We start from the raw sequence: 26161 nt of genomic DNA on the forward strand, positions 1-26161 counted from the left end.
TTTAATTAGCAAAGGAATAATTCATTAATAACATATAGTAATTCTGAGCTGAACTGCACCTAACAATTCGAACTAAAATTATATCATGCAACTATTGCCAGCATTATAAGGAGGAGCTGACAAATACATTTAAACGTACCTTTCTAAAAACTAACAGATCAAGAAGGCAAAAGAAGAGTGACAGAGAGAAGATTTGAACACCACGGTTAGCAACCTGTGCCTAGTGTAACTGTGTGGGATCTTGTACTCCACAATTAGAGGATTTGGTCTTTTTAAACATGGAAGAATAGCCAAATTTACTATAATTTTTATTTTTCTTTAAATTGATTGACTTTTTTCAAATCCAGATATTTTAAATCACAACTGCCTTGCAGATATCAGGTGCAAATTGATTGACCTTTGTCTTTCAATTGACTACTTGCCATTTTATAAGGAATACCACGCACAGACTACTAAGTTTGATGTGATAGTTATTATATTTCTTCCCAAGACATATTTTATTGTGTATACAAGTAGTACACATTTAAAAGAAATGCTCCTCATAATCCCCTTTTATTCTATCAGTAACATATATAAGAAATATGTAAAAATGCTGAAATTAATGAAATAAGAGTAACAAGAAGTTACAAAAGAACAATCGGTAATCTAATGGAAGTAGAAAGATAAAATAAAAATAAGAGCAAAATGAACAAAACAGGAAAATATAGAAAGAAATGACTAAAAAAGTTGGTTCTTTGAAAAAAGTAACAAAATAGTCAATCCTTAGGCAATATTGATTAAATAAAAGAGTGCATAAAAACAAAATCATAGAAATGAAAACAGAATTAATTCCATTTACAGTATGGATTTTAACATTATTAAATAATTTTAATTAAATGTATGACAATACATTTGAAAATCTAGGCAAAAATATTAATATAATTTATGAAGATTGAATAAATAAAAAACGTAGGTCACATCAGTAGATATAAAACTATTAAAGTACATCAGTAGTTAAAAAGTTACCTACGAAACAAGTGAAGAACAAAACACCACACTCATAGTTTTATATTGAATTCTAACAAAGCTTCAACAAAGAAGTTTATATCCTATATAAATCTCTTCAGAGAACAAACGGAGAGAACTGTGCAACTTTGATATCAAAATCAGCCAAGTTATAAGATGGGCAAATTATAGACTAATTTCAGTTATAAATAGGTACAAATAGCCTGAATAAAATATTATCAAGCCAAATTCATCAATGTGTTAAAAAATACATTGTGACTGAGTTGAATTTATCCTAGGAGTTTAAGCACAGTTTATTGAAAGCATTACTAATATAATTGACAACGTTAGAGTAATAAGCTGTTAGCATCTCAGATATAGAAACAGTATTTTGAAAATTCAACATTCAGTTCTTGTTAGAATAAAAAAAAAACCCTTAGCAAACTAAGAAACGATCAAAATCTATTTAACTTGATAGAGTGCCCACCAAAATCTCACAGCAAAGTCTTACTTAAAGGTCTGATCTAATAAGCATTATCTTGAAAATTAGAAACAAGACAAGGATGCCTGCTTTTGCCACTTCTATTAAAAGTGATGTTTACACAAGGAAAATAAAGGAAGGAAGGAAGAAATATTGGAAGGAAAGAACAAGTCTCTCATTATTACAGATGAAAGAGCTGCCCGTATATAAAATAAAATCATCTGTAGACCAACAATATAAATAATAAGTATTAATTGAGGTTATTAGATATAAGGTCAGTACACAAACTGTTAGTATTTATATCTAATCAACAACAAATGATGAATATAGTTTAGCAAATGAAATACTGTAGAGCAGATGAAATAAATGAATGAGATCAGCCGGTATCAACAATGATACATCTCAATTAGCAAAACATACTGAGTTTAGAAAAGCAAGTTGCAAACTTGCTATGTACCGCAGGATACCATAAATACAGCAAATGCATAAAGACATGCTTAGGAATGATAGACACCTTTTAGGATAGTGTATGTCTGGGACAGAGGGAAGGACACGGAGGGTAGAGATTCTGCAGAACTCTTTTTTTTTTCTTTTTTCAAAAAATTGTTAAGTATATTCTACTGAATCACAAAAGTTTTAAGTATCCTAGGAAATAACACTTTCTGCAGAACTCTTTTTTTTTTTAATTGCATTTTAGGTTTTGGGGTACATGTGATGAACATGCAAGATTGTTGCATAGGTACACACATGGCAGTGTGCTTTGCTGCAGAACTCTTAATGGTCTTTGAAGAGGAGGTTTGAAGTGAATATCATAACGGGTTTGATTTTAGTGTCTATTGTATTATTTCATTACCTTTTTGCACATTTTTAACATTCCATTAGTAAATCTTAAAAAGGAAAATATCTCTAGTGGCAAGCCTTGAGGCATGGCTCCAAGTAGGTGTTAGAGACAGGCTAGTTGTCTTGTCCTCCCATGTGGGGAATCTCCACTAGCAGGCCTGGCGCAGCTCACTCACTGGAAGGAGTAGGGGAATATGGAAGACATTGCTTGAACTTCCTGGCAGAATAAGCTTACCACCTGCATTGGCGCAGAATGCTTCCCCATACCAACCCCCATCCCAAACTCGTACCCCACTGGGGTTCACGTCTAACAGGGAAAGCTACTACACCCTGTGTTCTTAGCGGGAGGATATTGTGAATCTGTTTTAGACTAAGATAGGTGCTATAAAACATAGCCCAAGGCAACCAGTTATGGGATCAAGGTCACTAAGAAAAGAGAGCAGAAAAATTTTACCAAGGGAAAATTGGGGTAAAAAGCAAAGAAAGGTATTTTATGTCCACGGTTTAATTTTCATGTTATCAGTCTTGGATTGAAAAGGATAATGTTATAAAACCTGGCTCAGCAGGTGGGGAGGAAAGAATGTTTTGAAGCTATGTCTTTTGGATTCTCTTGTAAATATCCCTTGAAATGTCCTTCCCTTAAGAAAATACAACCACACAACCACAAGAAGATAAATGAGCTCGTGTCTTGTGGGCAATGCACCAGGCCTCGTAGAAGGAAGAATAATGTAAAGAAAACACCAAGTGTTGCAGTCTTGGCTCAGGGAGCACACGTTCCTGCTTCTCCAGATTCTTGATCAGGTTTGTTCATTGGAGGAGCTTTTTCTTTTTTCTTGTGGAGTGATTAATTCCCCACCCCCCCCCTTTTTTTTTGCTTTATTGGAACATCATGCTGCAAATGATGATAGTTTGATGCTATCTTAGTCTTTCTTATGAGTGGAGGAAATGTCCACAAATCATTGGATCCAGCCACATGTCCCTGTGGCCTTCCCCAACACTGAGGCAAAGAGGCAGATCCATTTTCTTTCTAACAGCCAGATGAAGAAAGAACATCTCTAACAGAACACCCATTCCAGGTCTGAAAAATCTTTCCTCTCTGAAACACTTTTCCTTCTGCCTAATCTAATTTCTTTACATTGCAGCCTCGTGGGTTCCAAAATGAAATTGAATGGAATGGAAAATCCATGGACAGTCAGTCTTTAATGCACCTGATATCATGAAGAAGAATTGCTTTGAAGCCTGAAACAACTTGATTATGGAAACAGGGAAGAGTACCAATACTAAACAGATCACCACCAGAGTATTGTGGGTGTGTGGGTCTGGGTAAGACACTTCAGAATGGGTACTCAAAACGCAAGTGTGCAGAAGAGAGCAAGCATAAAAGGCAGACATTGATGGAAACCATGCAACAAGATGGACTGCTGATAAATTGGAATGATTTTACCCAGAAAAGAGGAGACTAAGAGAGATATGAAACTTATTAATAGGACTGATGGTTGGCTTGCCCGGCTGGCAGGTAGGACTGCCATGTGTGCTTGTAGAGTGGCTGGAGAGAAAGGAGAAGGATCAGCAGGATATAAACACCCTCTCATATTTAGCTTCCTGAAACCTGGCCTTGAGGGTGACCCTGGGCCATGCAATTGGCAAACCTGCTCTGTGCATCAATCAGTGGAGATTATTTGCTGCGTACAATTCTCCTTCCTGCCTCTACTGGTGATGTTTTCTGAATGTCCTCTAATATATTGTCCTAGACTACTAGGAGAGGAGGAAACAGGGTGGAGATCAGAACAGTGCACTATAGTGAGTAAGAAATTGAGGTCCAGTTGGAGACATGCTTGGATCTAATCCCTGCTTCTGCCTGTCTGAGTGACTCTGGGCACTGTCTGAGCATCAGAGGATGGATAAAATACCAGTGTTGGACCTAGTGGTCTTGAAACATTACCTAGCTCTATTCTTTATTTTGTCATTTTCCCCCATTCTACTCTGGGACTTTTTGTACTTTCAGTTCCTACAACTCCAGATACATCCTTCCCTTTGAAAATTCTCTGATCCATCCTTCAGATGGGGAATAGCAATGCCTCACTATGGATCAAAGTATAGATGTTTCTCCCAAGTATTTCCACAGAACAGTGAGCATCAGTGTGCACTGTTAGAGTGCTACAATATATGCCCATGGGACTGCGAGCCCCTTTAGGACACAGCACACATCCTGAAGGTCTTTATCCCAAAGCTAAGTATTGGGCTAGCATGTAAGTGTTCAGTAAATGTCTTATAATAGCGAATGAATAAGTAGACGTTATTGATTTAAAATGCTCTATGTTGTGCCCCAGAGACATTTTTCTGGGGGTATTTCAAGGGCAGTACCCTGTGTGTAGACAAGATAACTACTTTAGTGCTAGGAGCTTTCAATATGTGTTCACGGATTTGCTCTTGGACCTTAATTGTATGTTTAGATTTTAAGTCCTCTCTACTCTGGAATAGAGACAATTCCTAGGAAAGCAGGTAAGTAAATATTCAGTAAGCAGTAATGCTAGGGGCTTTCATGAGATAGTTTCATAGTATATTAACCACATCTTCTATTTTCTGTATTTTGATGCTTTGACATCTGGGGGCTTGCAGACCCTGGAGGTACTGTCCCTTCCAAGGTCAGCCAGTTGCTAGAGATAATAAAGAACTCACCCACAAGCATGCCTGTCAAATGCAAACCAGCCAAGCCAGAGTCCATACCCCCAACTACCTCCTGTACTGGGGTCTCACACTCCAGGGTACTATCCATCTGCCCTAGTCACCCCATGGCCAAGACTAGGCAAATAGGGACAGCTGCTGTGCCCAGAAGCCTCTGAAATTATTTAAAATAGCCAGTCCTAAACCTTCTCACCCTCCTACACCCGTTCTTTGCTTCAGAAATCATAGTCACAGCTCCTGCCATGGTTACTCCCTCTCCCTCTGCCTGCTGACCTGTGCTGGGGTTCCTCACGTGCTCCCTTGTGACCTGATGTGTCCTCTTCTCTTGAGCTCTGCCAAGATGGAAAACTACCTTTTCATTGGTAGTTGTCTCTTGATCTGTTGGCTGTACTATATCCAAATCATAATAGAAACCCATGAACTTCTGACAACACCCTGAGAAGCAAGATTTCAAGAATCAACAGCTCAGGCCAGTGAAGTTGCCAAAATGAGACAGCAAGTTGAGTGGTGGAGCTTTGATTGGCACCTGGGCCTAGAAGCCCTAAATTCAATGTTCTTTCCACCTCAACATGTGATAACTGGATCTTTTGATAGGAAAACACTCTACAATAAGCATTTTTAAACATATGCAATGGAATATGGACATATATGCATATTCTTACCTGTATACAGAGGTTGTATTCACTATACAGTGCTTTCCATCTTGCTTTTTTTTTTTTTCTTAAAACAATATATCTTAGGTTTTTTTGTTTTTAATCAAACTTTTTCATTTTTTTAAAGTGAGGAGGGATACATTCCTAGTGTGCATTTTTCCCAGTTTTCATACCGACCAAATAGAGCTTGGTGAGGCCAAGATCAATGTAATTTGGAGCACAACATTTCCCTAGCCAAGACTGTCATGTAAAAATCATAATCATAATCATTTCACCAACAGAGGCTATGTGCTAGTCACCACTGTAAGCACACATTTGCTCATATAGTTCCTCAAAAGTACTGAAGGAGAAGCAATTATTCTTCTTATCTTGAAGTTGTGGAAACTGAGGAATCTGCCTGTGTTAGTCCATTTTCAGGTGGCTAATGAAGACATACCTGAGACTGGGCACTTTACAAAAGAAAGAGGTTTAATTGGACTCAATGTTTCACATGACTGAGGAGGCCTCACAATCATGGTGGAAGGCAAAGAGGAGCAAATCATATTTTACATGGATGGTGGTAGGCAAAGAGAGAGCTTGTGTAGAGAAACTCCCAATTTAAAACCAACGAATCTTGTGAGACACATTCACTGTCAGGAGAACAGCAAGGGAAAGACCCACCCTCATGATTTAATCATCTCCTGCCGGGTCCCTCCCACAAAACGTGGAAATTATGGGAGCTACAAGATGAGACTTGGGTGGGGACACAGAGCCAAACCATAGAATTGCATAGCTGGCCCCTCCCAAATCTCATTGTCTTCACATTTCAAAACCAATCATGCCTTCCTAACAGTCCCCCAAAGTCTCAGCTCATTTCAGCATTAACTCAAAAGTCCACAGTTCAAAGTTTCATCCAAGATAAGGTAAGTCTCTGCTCCCCATGAGCCTTTAAAATCAAAAACAAGTTAGTTGCTTCCTAGATACAATAGGGGTACAGCTATTGGATAAATACAGCCATTCCAAATGGGAGAAATTGGCCAAAACATAGGGGCTGCAGGTGCCATGCAAGTCTGAAATCCAGTGGTGCAGTCAAATGATCTCCTTTGACTCCATGTCTCACATCCAGGTCATGCTGATGCAACAGGAAGGTTCTTATAGTCTTGAGAAGCTCTGTCCCTGTGGCTTTGCAGGGTACAACCTCCCTCCCAGCTTCCTTCACAAGCTGGCATTGAGTGTCTGTGGCTTTTCCAGGTACACAGTTCAAGCTGTCAGTGGATCCACCATTCTGGGGTCTGGAGGATGGTGAACCTCTTCTCATAGCTTCACTAGGTGGTGTCCCAGTAGGGACTCTCTATCGGGGCTCCAACCCCACATTCCCTTCTGCACTGCCCTAGCAGAGATTCTCCTCAAGGATCGTGACCTTACAGCAAACTTCTGTCTGGAGATCCAGGCATATCTCTACATCTTCTGAAATCTAAGCAGAGGTTCCCAAACCTCGGTTATTGACTTCTGTGTACTCACAGGCTCAACACCATGTGGAAGCTGCCAAGGCTTGATGCTTGCACCCTCTGAAGCCATGGCTTGAGCTCTACATTGCCTCCTTTCAGCCACAGCTGGAGCAGCGGGGACCACAGGGCACCAAGTCCCTAGGCTGCACACAGCATGGGGACCCTGATCCCAGCCCATGGATCCATTTTTCCCTCCTAAGCCTCTGGGCCTGTGATGAGAGAGGCTACCGTGAAGACCTCTGAGATGCCCTGGAGACATTTTCCCCATTATCTTGAGGATTAACATTCGGCTCCTTGTTACCTATGCAAATTTTGGCAGCTGGCTTGAATTTCTCCTCAGAAAAATGGGATTTTCTTTTCTATCACATTGTCAGGCTGCACATTTTCCAAACTTTTATGCTCTGTTTCCCTTATAAAACTCAATGCTGCAGTGGCTCACACCTATAATCTCAGCACTTTGGGAGGCTGACACAGGTAGATCACCTAAGGTTGGGAGTTCGAGACCAGCCTGACCAACATGGAGAAACCCCGTCTCTACTAAAAATTTAGCTGGGCACAGTGACGTATGCCTGTAATCCTACCTACTCAGGAGGCTGAGGCAGGAGAATTGCTTGAACCCGGGAGGTGGAGGTTGCAGTGAGCCAAGATTGCACCATTGCACTCCAGCCTGGTCAACAAGAGCAAAACTCCATCTCAAGAAAACAAAACAAAAGAAAACTGAATGCCTTTAATAGCACCCAAGTCATATCTTGAAAGCTTTGTTGCTTAGAAATTTCTTCTGCAAGATACCCTAAATAATCTCTCTCAAGTTCAACGTTTTCATAAATCTCTGAGGCAGAGGCAAAATTCTACCAGTCTCTTTGCTAAAACATAGCAAGAGTCAACTTTACTCCGGTTCCCAACAAGTTCCTCATCTCCATCTGAGACAACCTCAGCCTGAAGTGATCTAATTGTCTATATCATTATCAGCATTTTGGCCAAAGCTGTTCAACAAGTCTCTAGGGAGTTTCAAACTTTCCCACATTTTCCTGTCTTCTTCTGAGCCCTCCAAACTGTTCCAACCTCTGCTTGTTACCCAGTTCCAAAGTCACTTCCACATTTTCAGGTATCTTTTCAGCAACTCCCCACTCTCAGTACCAATTTACTGTATCAGTTCATTTTCACACTGCTGATAAAGACATATCTAAGACTGGGCACTTTACAAAAGAAAGAGGTTTAACTGGACTTGCAGTTCTGTGTGGCTGGGGAGGCCTCACAATCATGGTGGAAGGCAAGGAGGAGCAAGTCATATTTTACATGGGTGGCGGCAGGCAAAGAGCTTGTGCAGAGAAGCTCACATTCTAAAACCATCTTTAAAACTCCCATTTTAAAGATCTCGTGAGACCCATTCACTATCACAACAACAATGTGGGAAAGACCCACATGATTCAATCATCTCCCACTGGGCCCCTCCCACAACACGTGGAAATTATGGATGAGATTTGGGTGGAGACCCAGAGCCAAACCATATCACTGCCTAAGGTCGCACAGTGAGGAAGTGGTGGAGTCTGGGACTCCATCCCCAACTGTCTGATTCTAAAGTTCATGCACTAGGTCAGTGTTTTTCTAACTGACCTGCATATGACTCATGGAGGGATCTTTCTAAAATGCAGTTTCTGATATGGAAGGCCTAGGGTGGGGGTCTCAGGGGATGCTGGTGCTTCCGGTCTGCAGACCACACTTTACAAAACAAGGTTCTCTGCTGTTGTGGAGAGCCTGTGGCATTGCTTGTGAATGGCAGTCCTTTACTCTGCCTTTCCACAAATGTACTATTTGGGTGTTCTTCACTGCTTATTTCCAAACTTCAGCAATTCTCCAGTTGCTGTGTGAAAGCACAGAAGCCTCTGGCGATGTTGTTGAGTGGGGAGGAAAAATGAATCTCATCATTGCTCATGTAATTGGCAGCTTATGGGGGAAAGATGAGAAGAAATGAAGGAGGACAACATTTGAACAAAGAAAGTAGAGGGTAGAGGATCCTTTATTCCAATAGGGACTGAACTATTTCTCTATTTTGGCAGATGTTGCTTCAGTAAAATGAATTTCCACCAGAGCATATTTGAGCCCCACTTGTTCTGATGAAAGATCTAATTAAAGACCATTAGCAGGAAAACACGGAAAGAAAAAGCTATCCTGGGGCCGGGCACGTGGCTCACACCTGTAATCCCAGCACTTTGGGAGGCCGAGGCGGGTGGATCACAAGGTCGAGAGATCGAGACCATCCTGGTCAACATGGTGAAACCCCGTCTCTACTAAAAATACAAAAAATTAGCTGGGCATGGTGGTGCGTGCCTATAATCCCAGCTACTCAGGAGGCTGAGACAGGAGAATTGCCTGAACCCAGGAGGTGGAGGTTGTGGTGAGCCGAGATCGCGCCATTGCACTCCAACCTGGGTAACAAGAGCAAAACTCCATCTCGAAAAAAAAGAAAAAAGAAAAAACTATCCTCAAAACAAATTCACTGCTGATCTATACAGAGAGAAGATGCTTCTCTGATGTCTTGCAATGGACAAGGTGCTTTGTCAACAGGCAAAGAATTCTTAATGTGGATCAATGATTTGCAAAATATCTTTTCCCTTGTGTATCATTCTGTGCTACTACACAAGTAATTAGAAGTATAGGTTATATTTTATTTCCTTTCCTAAAAGAAAATTTTAAAAGTGTGTAACAAATGGGAAAATCCATGGCTTCCATTGCAAGGCAAAAGATATACAGCTTTGTGTTTCAATGATATGAGCTAATTCATAGCTATTCTTCAGGATCTTTAAGGAAAGCACTATGAAGTGATAATGGCTGGATTGATGACAAAAGCTGTATTGCTGAAATACCTATCTTCAGAGCTCTGGGATGGCAATATCATCAGGACCCCCTTGGTCCCCTTCACAGAGCAAATGGCCACAGATCCTTTTTCCTGTTTCAGCTGGGGAAAACTAACCACAGCAAACCTGGAGACCTTTCCCTTTCTCTCTTTTCTAAGGGTCTGGGGAAATGTGTTTGTTTATTCAGTAAACATTAATGAGTACCACCTTTCATGTACCAAGCACTAAGGTATGTTTATTTTACCTTATAATATTCATGTATTAATTACTAGTATACCCCATGCTGAGAATAAATTAAGAGTATATCAAATGCTCAGTCTTTTTGGTTTTGTTATTTATTAACATTTCCCTGCTAAAACTCAGTGACAGCCTAATAGTCCAGCCTTCCCTTTACATTCAACTTTCTTAGCAAAATCATAAAAAATGTAAGTTTTACAAAAATGATGAAAGGTTTTATTAATTTTCCCAAGAGCCCCTCTTAAGCTTTTGACAATTATATCTTTTCTGCTTTTCAGCATCCTTGTAGAATTTGTGTTTCTATTGTTAGCTGCTCTTATACCACATTTATCAATAGTCAGTGTGTATTTCTGAAGGTCAGGTCTTTTCACTTCAGTTTAATCGTAGGCTTTACTTAAAAAAAAAAAAACCCTTAAACTAAGATGAAAGTCTCTGACTCTTTCCACTTTTCCTGACTCCTTGCTATACCCATGTCCCTGCTAGGCCACATTCAAGGGCTCCTTACCGTCACCTGGAAGGGCTCTCATCTGCCACCACTTCTGCCACATCCTCAAGGGTCTACATGAATTTTTCACTCTAACAACCTGTAAATAAGGAGGTTGAACTCGGCAACTCTTTTGAGCCAAATAGTAGTTTCTGAACAGATACTTGGTTGATGTTTAAAACCACAATACGCAGCAGCCCATTGCAATGTAGTGAGTGTGACTCCCATCTCAGGCCTGGTCTATCTTACCTTTAATTAAATTCAATATTAATTTTCATCCTGACTCTGTCACTCACAAACTATATGCATTGCATAGGCTACTTAACTTTACCAAGCTTGAGCTTATTCTCCTGCAAAGCAGAGGCCATAACATCTAGAAATTAAACAAGATAATATATGTGCCTGGCACATGGAAATTTCTTAGCACATCCTAATTCTCCTGTGATCTAATTTCCTAGTTCCTCTTTCTCTCTCTCTCTTTTTTTTTTTCCCCCTTGGGAATATGGTTCATTGTATGTGAAATAGCTTTGCAATTAAAATATTGCAGAAACGTTGTTGCTCCTATTACATGATGCTTATGGGATAATTTCTCCTTTTAATGTACATTTTCTAATATAATATTAAACAGAATTGATGGTCAAGCTCCCTCAGCCTTTGTTTGCCTGTCTTTAAAATGGAATGTTATATTCAAGGAAGTCACATTTGTTAAGCATCCTACACAATATTTGATACATAATAGGGGCTCATTAAATAGTAGCTGTTACTATTATTTTATAATCAAAATTCATGTATTTTTGTGCATTTCACCAGTTAGTCTCCTCAGTTCATGGTTTCCTGTACTCCTCACCCTCCCTCTTCAGTAAAAAATTTGGTCAAGGAGAGAGGAAACCCAGGATGTTGAGATACGCTGAATATACTTGGGATCCTCATAATGAGTTGTAACACAAGGGCTGAAAAAAGTCTACAGCTTGCTGGGTCCAGCACTTAAAGTAGATGGTTATTTTATGTAACGAGTCATTGATTCACGGTCCTCTAATGCATATAGGTATCATTTCCTTTCCCCAGTATAACAAACAAGCAAACAATAAACTTGTTGATCTGTGCATCCTCCTATTCTCTGAGGTCTGTCATTGAGAAAGAATATTTGTAGCTAAGCCTCCATGCTATTGATTCCTTGCCAGTGGAATGCTATATCATTCACAACCTTATATGGTCTTATGTGTAAATAGGGCAGTTTTTATTATGCCCAATCTGCAATAAGCCCAGCAGATCCTGTTATAAAAGAGCAGGAGGGGAGGCTCAGCATTGGAGCTCAGACATCCCAGTGGTTAGAACATCTGCTCGGGGCCCTGCCAGATGTGCTCTCTAGCAGCTGTCTCTGCCATCTCTATTTGCGAGTGAAGCTGCAAGTCTCTGAGAGCCAAACCTGAGCAGAGAAGGTGGAGGGAAGAGAAAAGCACCTTTAGCTGAAATGTGCTTAGCTTCTCCTTTCAATCTTGTTCAAGCTGACCCCTTGTATAGCTGCTGCACTGGGCTTCAGTGCATACACACAGAACTGGAACTCAACCATCAACTGGTTAGGACCAGCAGCTCCTCAACATGAGCCAAGGCAAGCCCTGAGACTTGTGAAATGGTGCAGAGAAAGGAGACCTATTACAAGAAGTTACAGATATTGATACTGCTTATTTGGAGCAAATGACTATCACAGTACTTTATAACTTGCACCTGTGTAATGTCATCTCTAGTCCATTCTCTATTTTGTCCCTCAAAGAATCTTCCAAAAGTGTGTCCTTGTATTTGAACACTCCATCTTGAAATACCATCCGTGGCTCTAGATGACTTCTCAGATAAAGTCTAAATTCTGAAACCCAGCATTTGGCAGTCCATTGCAAATCCACATGTCTGGGTGTATCTTGAATTACACTCCTTGATGAACCCTTACACTTCAACCAAACTAAACCACATGCCACTCCGGGGCTTGCACGACATCCCCTTCCCTAAACCCAGCCATTTGTTCACAGTGTTCCTTCAGCACACATTGTCTCTCCGCCTCCTCCCTCCAATCTGCATGTCTCAGACACACTCGTCTCTCATTGTCCAGCTCACAAGCCACCCGCTTCATGACACCATCTCTGAGCTCCCCAGTCAGAACTTATTTCTTCCTCCTCTAAACTTCCATAGCAATTTTCATGGCCTCATACTGGTGTAATTGATGAAATTTTTCTTCCCAAACTATATTATAAATCTTTGAGGGCAGAGTTTGTCTTGTGCCTAGATTAGTGAATTATATTTAATAAAATACCGTAAATTGAAACCAGTGACTGCATACTGTCCTCCGTACTTTTCACTTGGCTTTAATAGCAATGATTATTTATATGTAAATTGGACAGTTTTTATCATTTCCATTTTACAATGGGTGAAACAGACTTGGAAAGTTAAGTAACTTCTTAAGGCTGCCTAGGTAAATGGTCCTGGTATTAGGAAAGAACTTAGTGCTTTTACTCAACCCCAAGGTGAAAATAGTTTCACTGGTAATCCACAGTACAGGGCTCTGCTGGGGAATGGAGTGGTCTGAATTGTCTGGTGAAGCAGGCAGTGGATTAACAGGGAAAAGAGAAGTGGGTGTTCCAGGAAGGAGTTAATGACAAAAGTGGACATGAATATATTGTAGTTTACAGGTGCAAAATATTTTCACTATACTCATGGCCCAGCCTGGGAGCAAGCAGGTACTGAATATACACTAACTAAAAACATAAAGGAAGGGAAGAAGAAATGGAAGTCGGGAGGAAAGTTTGGAGGAGGAACATTGCATCTAGATTAATGAAGAAGCACAGAAATTACCAGCCCAGTGCTGGAAAACACGCCGGATTGTCAATGGAGCTTTATTGCATGGGAGGACAAGTCCTCTCTGGCTGGGAGGAAGATGTGTGCTCCCTTTAGCACTGCAGAGGGACGGAGTTCCCTAGGCCACTGTCATTATTGTTGGCATCTTTGTCCCATATGAGATCAGTGGTAACTGTTGTCTGATTTTGATAGGTAAGAGACCCCAGTGGTGGGGCCTACTAGAACCTACTTTGCCTGCTACTAAGCCACTCTCCCCAGCCCATTTCCTTGAAGATCCTGATGGTTCTTGAGCATAATAACTCATGTTGATTTGGGGAAGAAAAACGTAGAGAATCAAGAGACTCATGTGGCTTTAGATAAGTGAGTTCATCGTCATGTCTCTTGGCCTTAATTGCTTCTCAAGTTGTCAGGCAGGGATAATAACATCTGCTGTAACCTCAGGGACTATGAGACTGCAATGAGAGACAGATCGGAAGTACTTTGAAAGTATGAAGTGGGCCAGGTATGGTGGCTCACGCCTGTAATCCCAGCACTTTGGGAGGCCAAGGTGGGCGGATCACGAGGTCAAGAGATCGAGATCATCCTGGCCATGATGAAACCCCATCTCTACTAAAAATACAAAAATTAGCCAGGTGTGGTGGCATGTGCCTGTGGCCCCAGCTACTCGGGAGGCTGAGGCGGAAGAATCGCTTGAACCCAGGAGGTGGAGGTTGCAGTGAGCTGAGATTGCGCCACTGCACTCCAGCCTGGTGACAGACCAGGAAGTATGAAGTAATGCATAGCATTAGAAACAAGGGTGGATTTCTGCCTCAGAAAAAATAATTGGAATGCTCATTCTCCAAGTCTAACATTTTGATGTTACCATTCAACCTGACCTGAGACGTAAACCATGGCCCAGTGGGAGGGGCTTTGCGCATCACCCACCCTCTAGACTTAACAACAGCACAGAAGACACCGACACCCTCAAAGGTCTGTCCTAGAGCACTACTTGGGAACCACCCAGTGAGGTCTCAGGTCCAGCCCTCCACGCGGACATGCCTGACCTGCCTTGCTGACCATTCTTTGCTCGTTCCTTATGAAATAACCAAGATAGCAATAACTCAGCTCTTTATCTTTTTAATTTCAATGAAAACTGGAGTTGCTATGTACATTTAACCTAAAGAGTCCATATGGTGTGACAAACAGAGCAAAGGAACCCCATGTGTGCTTCCTCTTTGCTTTCTTCCCCTCGCTCATGCCAGCTTCCCAGTAAAATGCCATCCCTAAAATTGTTTATTTGCACCAGCGTTGCAATTAATAATCACTAACGTAAGTATGTCTTCTACCCCTGTGGCTCTCCATCCCTCAGGAACACCCTGGCCAGAAGTCTAAAAGCATACACTGCAATCTGTGAAATTCTTACCCGGCTGTTATTTCGGAGCTGTTGGAAGCAGCATGCTCAGATGGCTGACGACATCGGAATGGGAAATACCTGCTCCAGAGGGGGCCAGTCAAACAATCTCGGTTGGTTTTACTGCTGCCACATCCAGGAATCAGGTGCCTGGAAAAAATACGCTGACAGGATCAGACTGAGGAAGCTTCGATGCCATCTGGGGTCAGGAAAAGATTTTTGTCCATGTGCCAACTGCGGGGGCTGAGGCAGTGTGGCGCTCTGCTGGCATGGAATCTGAAATAGCTCAGGAGGTGCTGGGGAAGCAAGGAGGAAAGCTGCCCAGAATGTTACCAGGGGAGGATCGGGGACTTCGGTGAGGATGGGGGAAGATACTGAGGCTGGAGCCTGCTACGCTGGACGTTTTAGAAAATGTTCCGTTTCAGAAATTTTGACCCATACGCAGAAGTAGAGATGTCGCATAAGAAATCCTCAGGCACTCACTGGTCAGCTTCAACACCTACCAACTCAAAGCTAATCTTGTTGCGTCATCATCTATATTTTCTTTTGTTTCCCAATCTCCAACTTCACTGGGTTTTATGGAGGCAAGTCCTAGGCATCATAGTATTGCATCCATGAATATTTCTGCAAACATCTCTAAAAATAAAAACCTTAGCTATCACACCATTATCATATGTGAAAATTTACAATCATTCTACTATATTAAAAAAAATCAATATTCAAATCTCCCGAACTGTCCCCAATAGCATTTGCTATTTTGATCAACCTGAAAGCAAGTAATTAAAAAGAGAAAATGAGAGACAGAAGGTAAAAATAATAAGGGAAAGAAAGAAGGAGAAATTATTCAACATGTATTTGTTGAATGTTTATAATATGCCAGGCCCTGTACTGGGTTCTAGGGCATTGTGACCTCAGTTTAGAAGACAAGAAAACCAAAAGGCAGGCAGGTGAAGTCATTTTTCCAAAGCTGGTTCTCTTGTGAGTCTTGAAGGTGCAATGCCAATTCAGGTCTATAGGGTTCCAAAGCCTGCCTTTTTCTTCTACACCACGTTTCATCTAAAATAACTAAATCACCTACTAGGAGTTACTGGAAAGAAGGAGAAGAGAAAGGAGAGGGGGAGTAAAATTCGATTATCATCAGAAAGTAGTAAAGTAGAATTGTTTTGGAGTCAGATATTCCTGGATTTGAATCTCAGCTCTGCAATTGAGTGGAAAAGTTTCTTTACTTTCCTGAATCTTACTTTCTTCATAAGTTAAATGGGATATAGCAAGGATTAAAATAAAGAATTCAAACATTTAATAGTGGTTGTTGTTGTTATTACTATAAGGAATGGGGGTGGCAGTGGGAATGAGACAAAAGAAGGCAAGAAATGGTCAGCATCTGTCTCATTCTTCTTCAGACTAGTGCTGGCCAGGCACTGATAAGAATGATAACTAAGAATTAGATTTATAGTCCTTTGGATATATACCCAGTAATGTGTTTACAATAGCAAAGACCTGGAACCAACCCAAATGCCCAACAATGATAGACTGGATAGGGAAAATGTGGTACATATGCACCATGGAATATTACACAGCCATCAAAAATGATGAGTTCACGTCCTTTGTAGGGACATGGATGAACCTGGAAACCATCGTTCTCAGCAAACTGACCCAAGAACAGAAAATCAAACACCACATGTTCTCACTCATAGACGGGCGTTGAACAATGAGAACACATGGACACAGGGAGGGGAGCATCATACACTGGGGTCCGTTGGGGGGAAATGGGGGAGGGATGGGGGGTGGGGAGGTGGGAAGAGATAGCATGGGGAGAAATGACAGATACAGGCGAGGGGACAGAAGGCAGCAAACCACACTGCCATGTGTGTACCTATGCAACAATCTTGCATGTTCTTCACATGTACCCCAAAACCTAAAATGCAATAAAAAAAAAAAAAGAATTAGATAAGGCCGGGCGCAGTGGCTCATGCCTGTAATCCCAGCACTTTGGGCAGCTGAGGCTGGTGGATCACAAGGTCAGGAGTCTGAGACCAGCCTGGCCAACATAGCGAAACCCCATCTCCATTAGAAATACAAAAGTTAGCTGGGCCTGGTGGCTACTCAGGAGGCTGGGACAAGAGAATCACTTGAACCTGGGAGGCGGGGTTGTGATGAGCTAACATTGTGCCACTGCACTCCAGCCTGGGCAACAGAGTGAGATTCTGTCTCCAAAAAAAAAAAATAAATAAATAAATAAAATAAAAAAAGAAAAAAAGAAGAAAACAACAACAACAACAAAACTAGACAAGGCCAAGGCAATCCAGCAGAGATAAGAACAACAGTGGTCTGTGTAGGCGGAGGAGAACTGCAGAGGAAGGATGGATCAAGGAAGGACTGGCCAGTGCCTGTCCCTTTCTGAGTTCAGGAGCAAAGGAAGGAAGTGAAGGAGCAGATGGTGCGAGAGCAGCAGAGTCGGGGACCCACCTGAATGATGGAGTGGGTGGGGGTGGCTCAGCAGAAGTGGGAAATAAGATGAATAGACAGAACCTCAAAAAGTGGGAGGTAACTGAGAAATATTCTTTTAAATACTGTTATTGTGTATATTTAAGGTGTACACCATGACGTTATGAGTTACATATAGATAGTAAAATGGTTACTATAGTGAAGCAAATTAGCATATCTGTCATCGCACTGACTTACTCCAACCTCCTTTTTGTGTCAAGAACAGCTAAAAGCTACTTACGTAGCAGAAATCCCTCATACAGCACAATTTTATTACCTATGGTCCTCATGTGTACATCAGACCTCTAGACTTGTCCATCCTACATGCTGCTACTTTATGTTCTCAGACACATGTCTCTTTATTTTCTCCCTCCCACTCTCATGGCTGGTAACCACTGTTTTATTCTCTACCCAGAGATATTCTTAATCAAGCAAAAAATTTTCTCAGAACTTCGGGAATATGAATCCAATTCTGATATGCCAGCCAGATTGGGTAAGAGAGAAGAGATGGGGGGCAGGGACACAAATATAGTAGGTGTTGTAACTCCTAAAGCAGGACTCGAGGTATTGGGATGAATGCAGATTTTATAGGTTTGTGCAAAGTTTCCCCTGCCCAAAGATTTTTGAAGCCTATTTGTAACACAGAATTTTTTTTTCCCTTTTTTTTCAGACAAGGTCTTGCTCTGTTGCCCAGAGTGGAGTGCAGTGGTACCAACGTGGCTCACTGCAGCCTTGAATTATTGGGCTCAAGTGATCCTCCCACCTTAGTCTCCAAAGTAGCTAGGACTACAGGCATGTATCACTGTGCCCAGCTACTTAAATTTTTTTTGTTTGTGTTTTTGTAGAGACATAGTCCTGCTATTTGTCCAGGCAGTTCTTGAACTCAGGCCTCAAGGGCTCCTCCCACTGTGGCCTCCCAAAGTGCAGGGACCACAAGTGTGAGCCACTGCTTCCAGCTGATGATACTCTAATGTTCTGATAGTAAGGTCTTCTGGTCTCAAGAAAAAAAAAAGATATGTTCCAGATATCCAAAAACACCTTGACGAACCATGGCCCCTTTGTAGAAAGAACCCATTGATCAAAGCCAAAACTCTGTCCACCAGCAACTGCAGACACAAGTCATGATGGATGAAGATGTCGCCAAAGGAAAATGCCAGCAAAAATATGCAAAGCTGACACTACGTTATTATCACAAAATAAACTCAGAGACCCCAAGAGCTCTGGGAATCTTGATGATTTTGGATACTTGTTCAAATAGACACTTACTTTAAGACTCTTAAAATGCCGTTTTAGAGGAGCAGGCTTAGTGACAGTGAAATTTGAGCTAACGACAATGTCAAGAGTTTCCTCCACTACCTATAGCTATTAAAATCAATCTCATAGTCTCTTAGTCTCAAGATTTCCTTTTGACCCAAAGTGAGGTTCAGCTATTGATTTCCAAAGAGTTAGATTACTAGAATCATTAGGTCGGAATGAAGTACCAGAGATGTCTTGCACATTCTTATTTTTTCCTGCAGAAGAACCCGTGTGTGTGTGTGCATGTGTGTGTGTGTGATTTTGAGGTACATTATACATATACAGAGAGAGAGAGAGAGAGACAGAGAGAATCATAACATCATGGAAAATCTTAAATGCCGTATGTGAAGGATATGCCACTAAATATTTTTATTTGCTGGCTTAACAATACTCACTTTCAGGAAATTCTTCCATCTATCTTGCTTGCATTCCATTGTTATAATTTAGGTCAATATTCTAGATTTGCAAGCACATTTAATAAGCTTTACATAAGCACTTTAGAAACATTTAGTCAGAGTACCAGGAGAGAATTGTTATATGATAGGGTCCATTTATTGAGACTTGAGGATTCACTTTCAGCACTAAATGATGGCTTAAGGTCACTGATAGCTTTTGGTTCAAGCCTACAAATCTTGATTAGACTTTAAAGTGATAGAGAAATATATCTAGTTATACTTATTTTAATTTGTTTCTTCATTTATTTCTTTGTTCATTCCTTCACTCCTTCTTTCTTCTCTTCTGTTGACTTCTGCCAACCACAGAGATAATTTTAAAGCCACTTTTAAAAACAGTAACTTTCTCATGTATCTTTCGTTTCTTAGTCTTCATTCCACTTTTTAGAAATATCTTCTCTAAAGAATCAATTTTTGGAGCAATGATTTTTCTGAATGGACAGCTAAAAATTCATTTATTCTGTTCTTTGAGCAGTCGTAAGAAAAGAAATAGTGATTAACTTCAGTTTCTGTGTCATGTTAGGTATGTGAATAAATCCTTTCCTTAAATACAATTAAAAATTTGGTTACAAGTTTTTAAAAAGAGTATTTTCAAAAGCCAGAATTGCTGATGGGAGAGTAAGAAACACCAGGAAAAATATCAGAGAGATAATCAGGGCTCCAAAGTTGCCTCAAATATTCTTTATTCTAACAAACCTGAGCTTCAGTTTTGGCAGACATGAGGGGTAAAAGGGAATTATTTCAAGAATTTAGTCTTCTTCAAGGTGGGAAGTCTGATAGGAAATTTTCCCTTCATGAAGTGAGGATGAAAAGTGATGCACCATCAGAATAAGAGGAATAAGAACAGAGCTTAGCCCCAAGTCCAAAGCTTGGGGAAAGTCACCCTGATGCTGAAGAGGACAGAGGAACAAAGGCAAGATAAACATCTTCAGGAGGTTGTGGAAATAAGATGGGTCCATCAGGGATTTGCAGGTGTGGCTGGTGTTGTCTAGGGGGTCCAGGGAAGCCGAAGCAGTGAACTTGGTTAACATCACCTAGAATAGTAGTACTATTAGAATAGTAGTACTATAGAAAAAAGAACAGTAGTACTTACAGGATCTTAGAATAAATAAACAAAAATTTTTCCTGGATGAAGATGCCCTGTATCCTAGACCTCTCCCATAAATACCATTTGCAAGGATAGTAAACAGTACACAGTAAAACACTGTTAAAAATAAAAAGGGAAACAAGGCAATATGAGTGAGAAGCAGCAGAAATGACAAACTGCAGGAACCAATCCACAAAGATTTTAGATATGAAAATGATCAGAAAAAGGCCATAAAAGAACTATGCCTTATTTCTGGATTAAAAAATATAAAAGCATGAAATTGTAATACATAAAATATTTTTTAAAAAGGCACATTGGAAAGAATTTCTAGAATTGAAAACATAATTACTAGAAATAAAAATAAATAGATTGAATTAGCCAATTAGATGAAGGGAGAATTTGTGAACCAAAGGATAGATTAAAAATCTACACAGTGAAACAAAAAGATGAAAAATATGGAAGAGAGGTAAAGAAATCTAGAGGATATGGTTACAGAAGGAGCAGGCAGAGAATGAGGACAAAATGTGAAGAGAAAATCGCTGATGAAGGATATCAGCCCACATACTTGATATACCTAATAAATTACACAAGTTGAATAAATAAAAGTAAACTACACCTGGATTTATTAGAGGAAAACTTCAGAGACCTAAAGGCAAAGGTAACACATTAAAAGGTAAAAAGACAAATTGCCTTCAAAAAAGCAACAATAAGACTTAAATTAGACTTCCCAGCAGACACAATGGAAGCCAAAGAAAGTAACTGTTACCCTAGAGTTCTATAGATAGCAAGAATATATTCAAGAATAAAGAGCGAAGATATTTTCAAACAAGACAGTAAGTTCAATGCCAGAAGACCTGCACTAAAGAATGCACTTCAGGAAGAAAAATAACCTCTAATGGGCAGTATAAGCTGCAAGAGGGATTGGAGAGCAGAAATTAATAAAATAATAGGATATAGATAGTAGGGTAGATTAATAAATATAAAGTTGATTCTTTGAAAAGTCTAATAACATTGACAAATCTGATGGACAGTTGATCATAAATAGAAAGGGATGGTGCAAAGAAACAATATGTGGAATAAAGGAAATAAAGGAGACATAACTATAAGTGTGCATAATTAAATATACAGTAAGAAGATATCAGTAGCAACTTCAATGCAGCAAATCTGAAAATCTGATTTCTTTGGAAATATGTAGTAGCAGTCTAAAACAAATTTAAAAAAAATAGCCACCTTGATGAATCTATTACCTTAAGTTGTTAATCAAATTAGTAGATAAAAATTTTCTTGTAAAGAAATAATTGGGCTTAGTTGGCTTTGTTAATGAATTCTACCAAAATTTAGTAAAACATTTCCAATCTTACAAAACTATTTATAGTATACCCTACAGAAGACTAATGATTCCCTAACTCTTACCATGAAACTAGCATAACCTTGGTACCTATCTTAAGGAAGGAAAATCACAGGCCAATTTCACCCACGTATGTCCTATAGATACAAAAACTCTAACAAAATAATAGTACCACAAAACCAGCAAATTGGGGTTGTACTGAAGAAGGCATGTGCTGTTTGATAATAGGGAAAATTAAATTCATCATATTAAGAGATTCAGAGAGATGCTATGGACTGAATGTTTGTGTCTCCCCTTCTCAACTCATATATTGAAATCCTAGTCCCCAGAGTGAGGGTATTTGGAGATGGAGCCTTTAGGAGATAATTAGATCATGGGGATTGTATCCTTCTGATAAGATTAGTAGCTTTATAAGAAGAGACACAAGAGAACTTACTTTCTCTGTCACTGTCCCTCCTCTAGGTGAGGATACAGCAAGAAGGGGGCCACTCAGAAAGAGGGCCCTCACCAGACACCGCTTCTACCACTGCCTTGAACATCGACGTTTAGTCTCCAGAACTGTAAGAAATCAGTATTTGTTGTTTAAACCACCTATTCTATGTTATTCTATTACAGCAGCCCAAATGAAGATGAGGGAACTACTATAATTATTTTAAAAGATGCAAAAAGCGATAAAATGTAACATCTATTACTGGTAGTAACTATTAGAAAAATAATGTTAGAAGAGAGCTTCCTTAATCTAATAAGAAATTATCAAAATAAATTCAAAATAATGCAAATTTCCTAAGGCAAAGATTATACTTTATAAGCAATGCTGAAATCAATCCTGCCCACCGCTTCTAGTCACTATACTAGATAGCACAGTAAGGCAAGAGAAAGAAATATGAGGTGTAAAGGTTTCAAAGGAAGGAACAAATTTATCATCAGTTGCAGATGCCATATTTCTGACCTAGAAAACTCAAATGAAAGCACAAACATATTATTAGAATTAATTAGGTAATGTAATTGGTTTGCTGAGTGCAAATCAACATAAAAATTAATTGCATTTCTCTATCCTAGCAATAGTTAGAAGCTGTATATTTAAACTTCAAGTCATTTGAAATAGCATACAATGAGGTAGCTACAAATAAATCTAATAAAATTATAGAAGACTTTTATGATAATATTATAAAACTTTTATTGAAAGACACTAATGAAGACCTTTTCTCAAAATTGATTTTTACACTCAATGCAAATAATAGCCCCAGTTTTTAAAATTTTGATGGAATTTGGCACAATGTATATGAACCAGCAAAAGGCCAAATAAAGCCAGAATATTTTTGAAGAAGAAAAGATTAAGAATGACTGTGAAGCTATCGTAATTAAGAAATTATAGTGTAGAGTTGGTGAGGTATGCAAAAATATAAATCAGTAATACAGGAAAAAGAACACATAAACAAACCCAAACACATGTTATACTGCAGTGTAACAGTGTAGATCAATAAGGAAAATAAAGTCTTTCAATAAAAGCATTATTTGGATAACATGATACTATTTGCATTAAAAAGAAAACTGGGTCCCTATGTCATGTCAAAACCAAAATTCATTGTAGATGAATTCTCACATTTTGAATGTTAAAATGAAAACTATAAAAGAGTTTAGAACACAATTTAAGATGCTTTTTTTTTTCTGCTTTGGGTAGGAAAGGATTCTTAAAGAATTCATAAGAAACGCAAAATGTAAAGAAAAATATTCATTAAATTATCTATGTTAAAACTGAGAATTTCTGTTCATAAAAATAGTATAAAGAAAATGAAATATGGAAGAAAATATTATAGCAATAGAACTGACAGAGAATTCATATCCAGCATGTATTAGGTTGGTGCAAAAGTAATTGTGGCTTTTGCCACTGCTTTTAATGACCAAAACCGCAATGGATTTTGCACCAAGCTAATATAAACAACTGTTACAAATGAATATATAAGAGACCACTCAAAATAAAAATAGGAAAAGACTTTCAGGTATTCAATAGAAAATGGTCATTATGAAAAGATTTTTAATTTCAGAAAGTCAGAGAAATAAAAATTAAAATACAATGAGATATTTCACCTCATTCCCATTAGAATGGCTAGTATCAAAAAAAACAAATAAAACTAGAAAATAACAAGTGCTGACACGGATGTGGATAAATTGGAATCCTTGTGCACTGATTGTGAGAACGTAAAATAATATGGGCAATGTGCAAAACAACATGGCATTTCCTCAAGAAATTTAAAATAGAATTACCTTATGATCCAGCAATTCCACTTCTGGATATGCACCCCCAAAAAGTAAAAGTAGGATCTCAAACGGATGTTTGTACACTCCTGTTTACAGCAGCAATACATATTGCTATTTACTATTCACAATAGCCATAGGATGGAAGCAACACCAGAGTCCCTCAAGATTAGCAAAATATAGTATATCCATACAATGAAATTTTATTTACTCATAAAGAAGAAGGACATTCTGACACATGTTGTAACATGGATGAACCTTTAAGTGAAGTAAGCCTATCACAAAATGAAACATCCGTGAGTTCATTTCTGTGAGGTAAAGTAGGCAAATTCATAGAGACGGAAAGTAGAATGAATAAATGGTGGTTGCCGGGGACTGGAGAGAAGAGGGGAGTGGGGTGTTACAATGAATAGAGGGTTTCAGTTTGGCTAGATGAAAGGCATTCTAGAGATGAGTAATTGCGACGGCTGCACATCAGTGTGAATGTGCTCAATGTCCTTGCATGGTACACTTAAAATGGTTATGACAGCAAATTTTAGGAGATGTATGTTTTGCCACAATTCCCCAAAAAATAATATGATGAGATGTTTCATATCCATCAGAATGGCAAAATTTTAAATGTTTGAACAATAGCTAGTGATAGTGAATATGTGGAACATTTATAAGTCTTATATTCTGCTTGTGGGAGTGTAAGAATCAATAATTTTGGGAAAATAATTGGATTGCGTTATAAACAAAGTATCTCTATTCCTGATGGCTCAAGTCTTCCATTCTATGTATAGATCTTAAAGCAACTCTTGCACATGTCCACGAGGACATGCTAGCCCTGTTTATAATGATATCACAACAAACTGAAAATAACTCATATATGCATCAACAGTGGAATGAACAACTACATTGCATATATTCATAAGCTGAATTATTACACAACAATAATACATGACTGAATTCCAGGAACATAAAATTGGCTAGAAAAAACACACGATAAAACAATATATATTCTGTTTGGAATATTCTATTACAGATTGAGTATCCCTATCTAAAATGTTTAGGGCCAGAACTGTTTCAGATTTTGGATTTTTTTGAATTTTGGAATATTTGCATATACATAATGAGATATTTTGGGGTTGAGACCCAAGTCTAAAACAAAATTGATTTATGTTTCATATATACTGTATACACACAGTCTGAAAGTATCTTTATACAATATTTTAAATAATTTTGTGCGTAAAATGAAGTTTGTGTTAAATATTTATGTGTGGAATTTTCCACTTATGACGTCATGTTGGCGTTCAAAACGTGTTTGATTTTGGAGCATTTTGGATTTGAGATTTCAGATTTTTTGATTAGGGATGTTCAAGCTGTGCATTCATAAGTCCACAAAATTATGAAGTATGCTATGTGAGACTGTAAAACAAATGTAAAACTATACTTAAAAGGAAGGGAATGAAATGAGAAGCTCTGGTCAGGGGACAGGGAAGGAGTCGAGACACAGAGACCCCTGGGGGTTTAAAAGGTGGGGGCAATGTTTTATTTATTAACCTGAAGGTCGGTGCAGTATTGTTCACTAAATTTTTTATACCTTAAACCTGTTTGTTTTATAAATATTAATTTATATATTTTCAATATTTAACCAAGTTTTGTCAGCGCCAGCCCACAGGTGTGTTGGAAGATATATCAGCAAGTTATCAACTATAGACACAGGTACGTGTCGGCATTACCCACAGCTATGTGTACATATATGTCATGCAGATACATGTTCTTTCCATTTCAACACAGGCATTTTCACAAAACGGTAGGGAAAAAGCCTTCCAGAAGGATACACTTAAGAGGGAATTTGAAAGTACAGGGGAGAAAATCTGCTGGTAATCTGTGGTGAAGCTTCCTGAGAAGGTGGAGGCACAGGCCTTAGAGAAGAAAAGAAGAGACGCAGTTCATAGCTGGGAGCAGGTGTTTCCTGGATACAAATGAAGTGTGGGAGTTCCCCTCTAGTGGATTTTGGTTTTCTCTGTAAAGTGGAAAGAAAGGGTGTTTTCTGAGAATGAGGGATTGGATGCAAAACCTTTTCAGAAATGATTAAAACTTTGGAAGCGAGAACAGGGTCACTGGACTATGTTCTTGGGAAGAAGAGACTGGGAAGGCTATAGAGCATGAGAATTCTGAGTCAACGTGGCCTGTCTTAACTTACTGGTCATTCCTGGTCTGAGACCCTTCTGACATCAGAGATCTGAGAGCACAGTGGGTCAGAGTCTGCAGGGAGGGCTGGAAGATGAACCCTAATGGATAAGTGTTGGCATT

At 39.3% G+C, this 26161-nt stretch overlaps 1 long non-coding RNA gene across 1 annotated transcript; it reads left to right on the plus strand.

Moving 5' to 3' along the window:
• The first annotated feature begins 3073 nt into the window (after window positions 1–3073).
• On the plus strand, window positions 3074–10361 carry LOC141585201 (uncharacterized). Its single transcript, XR_012518622.1, has 3 exons — window positions 3074–3106; window positions 3448–3821; window positions 9188–10361. It is a non-coding gene; the product is annotated as an uncharacterized LOC141585201 (long non-coding RNA).
• Window positions 10362–26161: the final 15800 nt, after the last annotated feature.

Source organism: Saimiri boliviensis, chromosome 7 (genome assembly GCF_048565385.1).
Source record: "Saimiri boliviensis isolate mSaiBol1 chromosome 7, mSaiBol1.pri, whole genome shotgun sequence".
NCBI classification, from domain to species: domain Eukaryota; kingdom Metazoa; phylum Chordata; class Mammalia; order Primates; family Cebidae; genus Saimiri; species Saimiri boliviensis.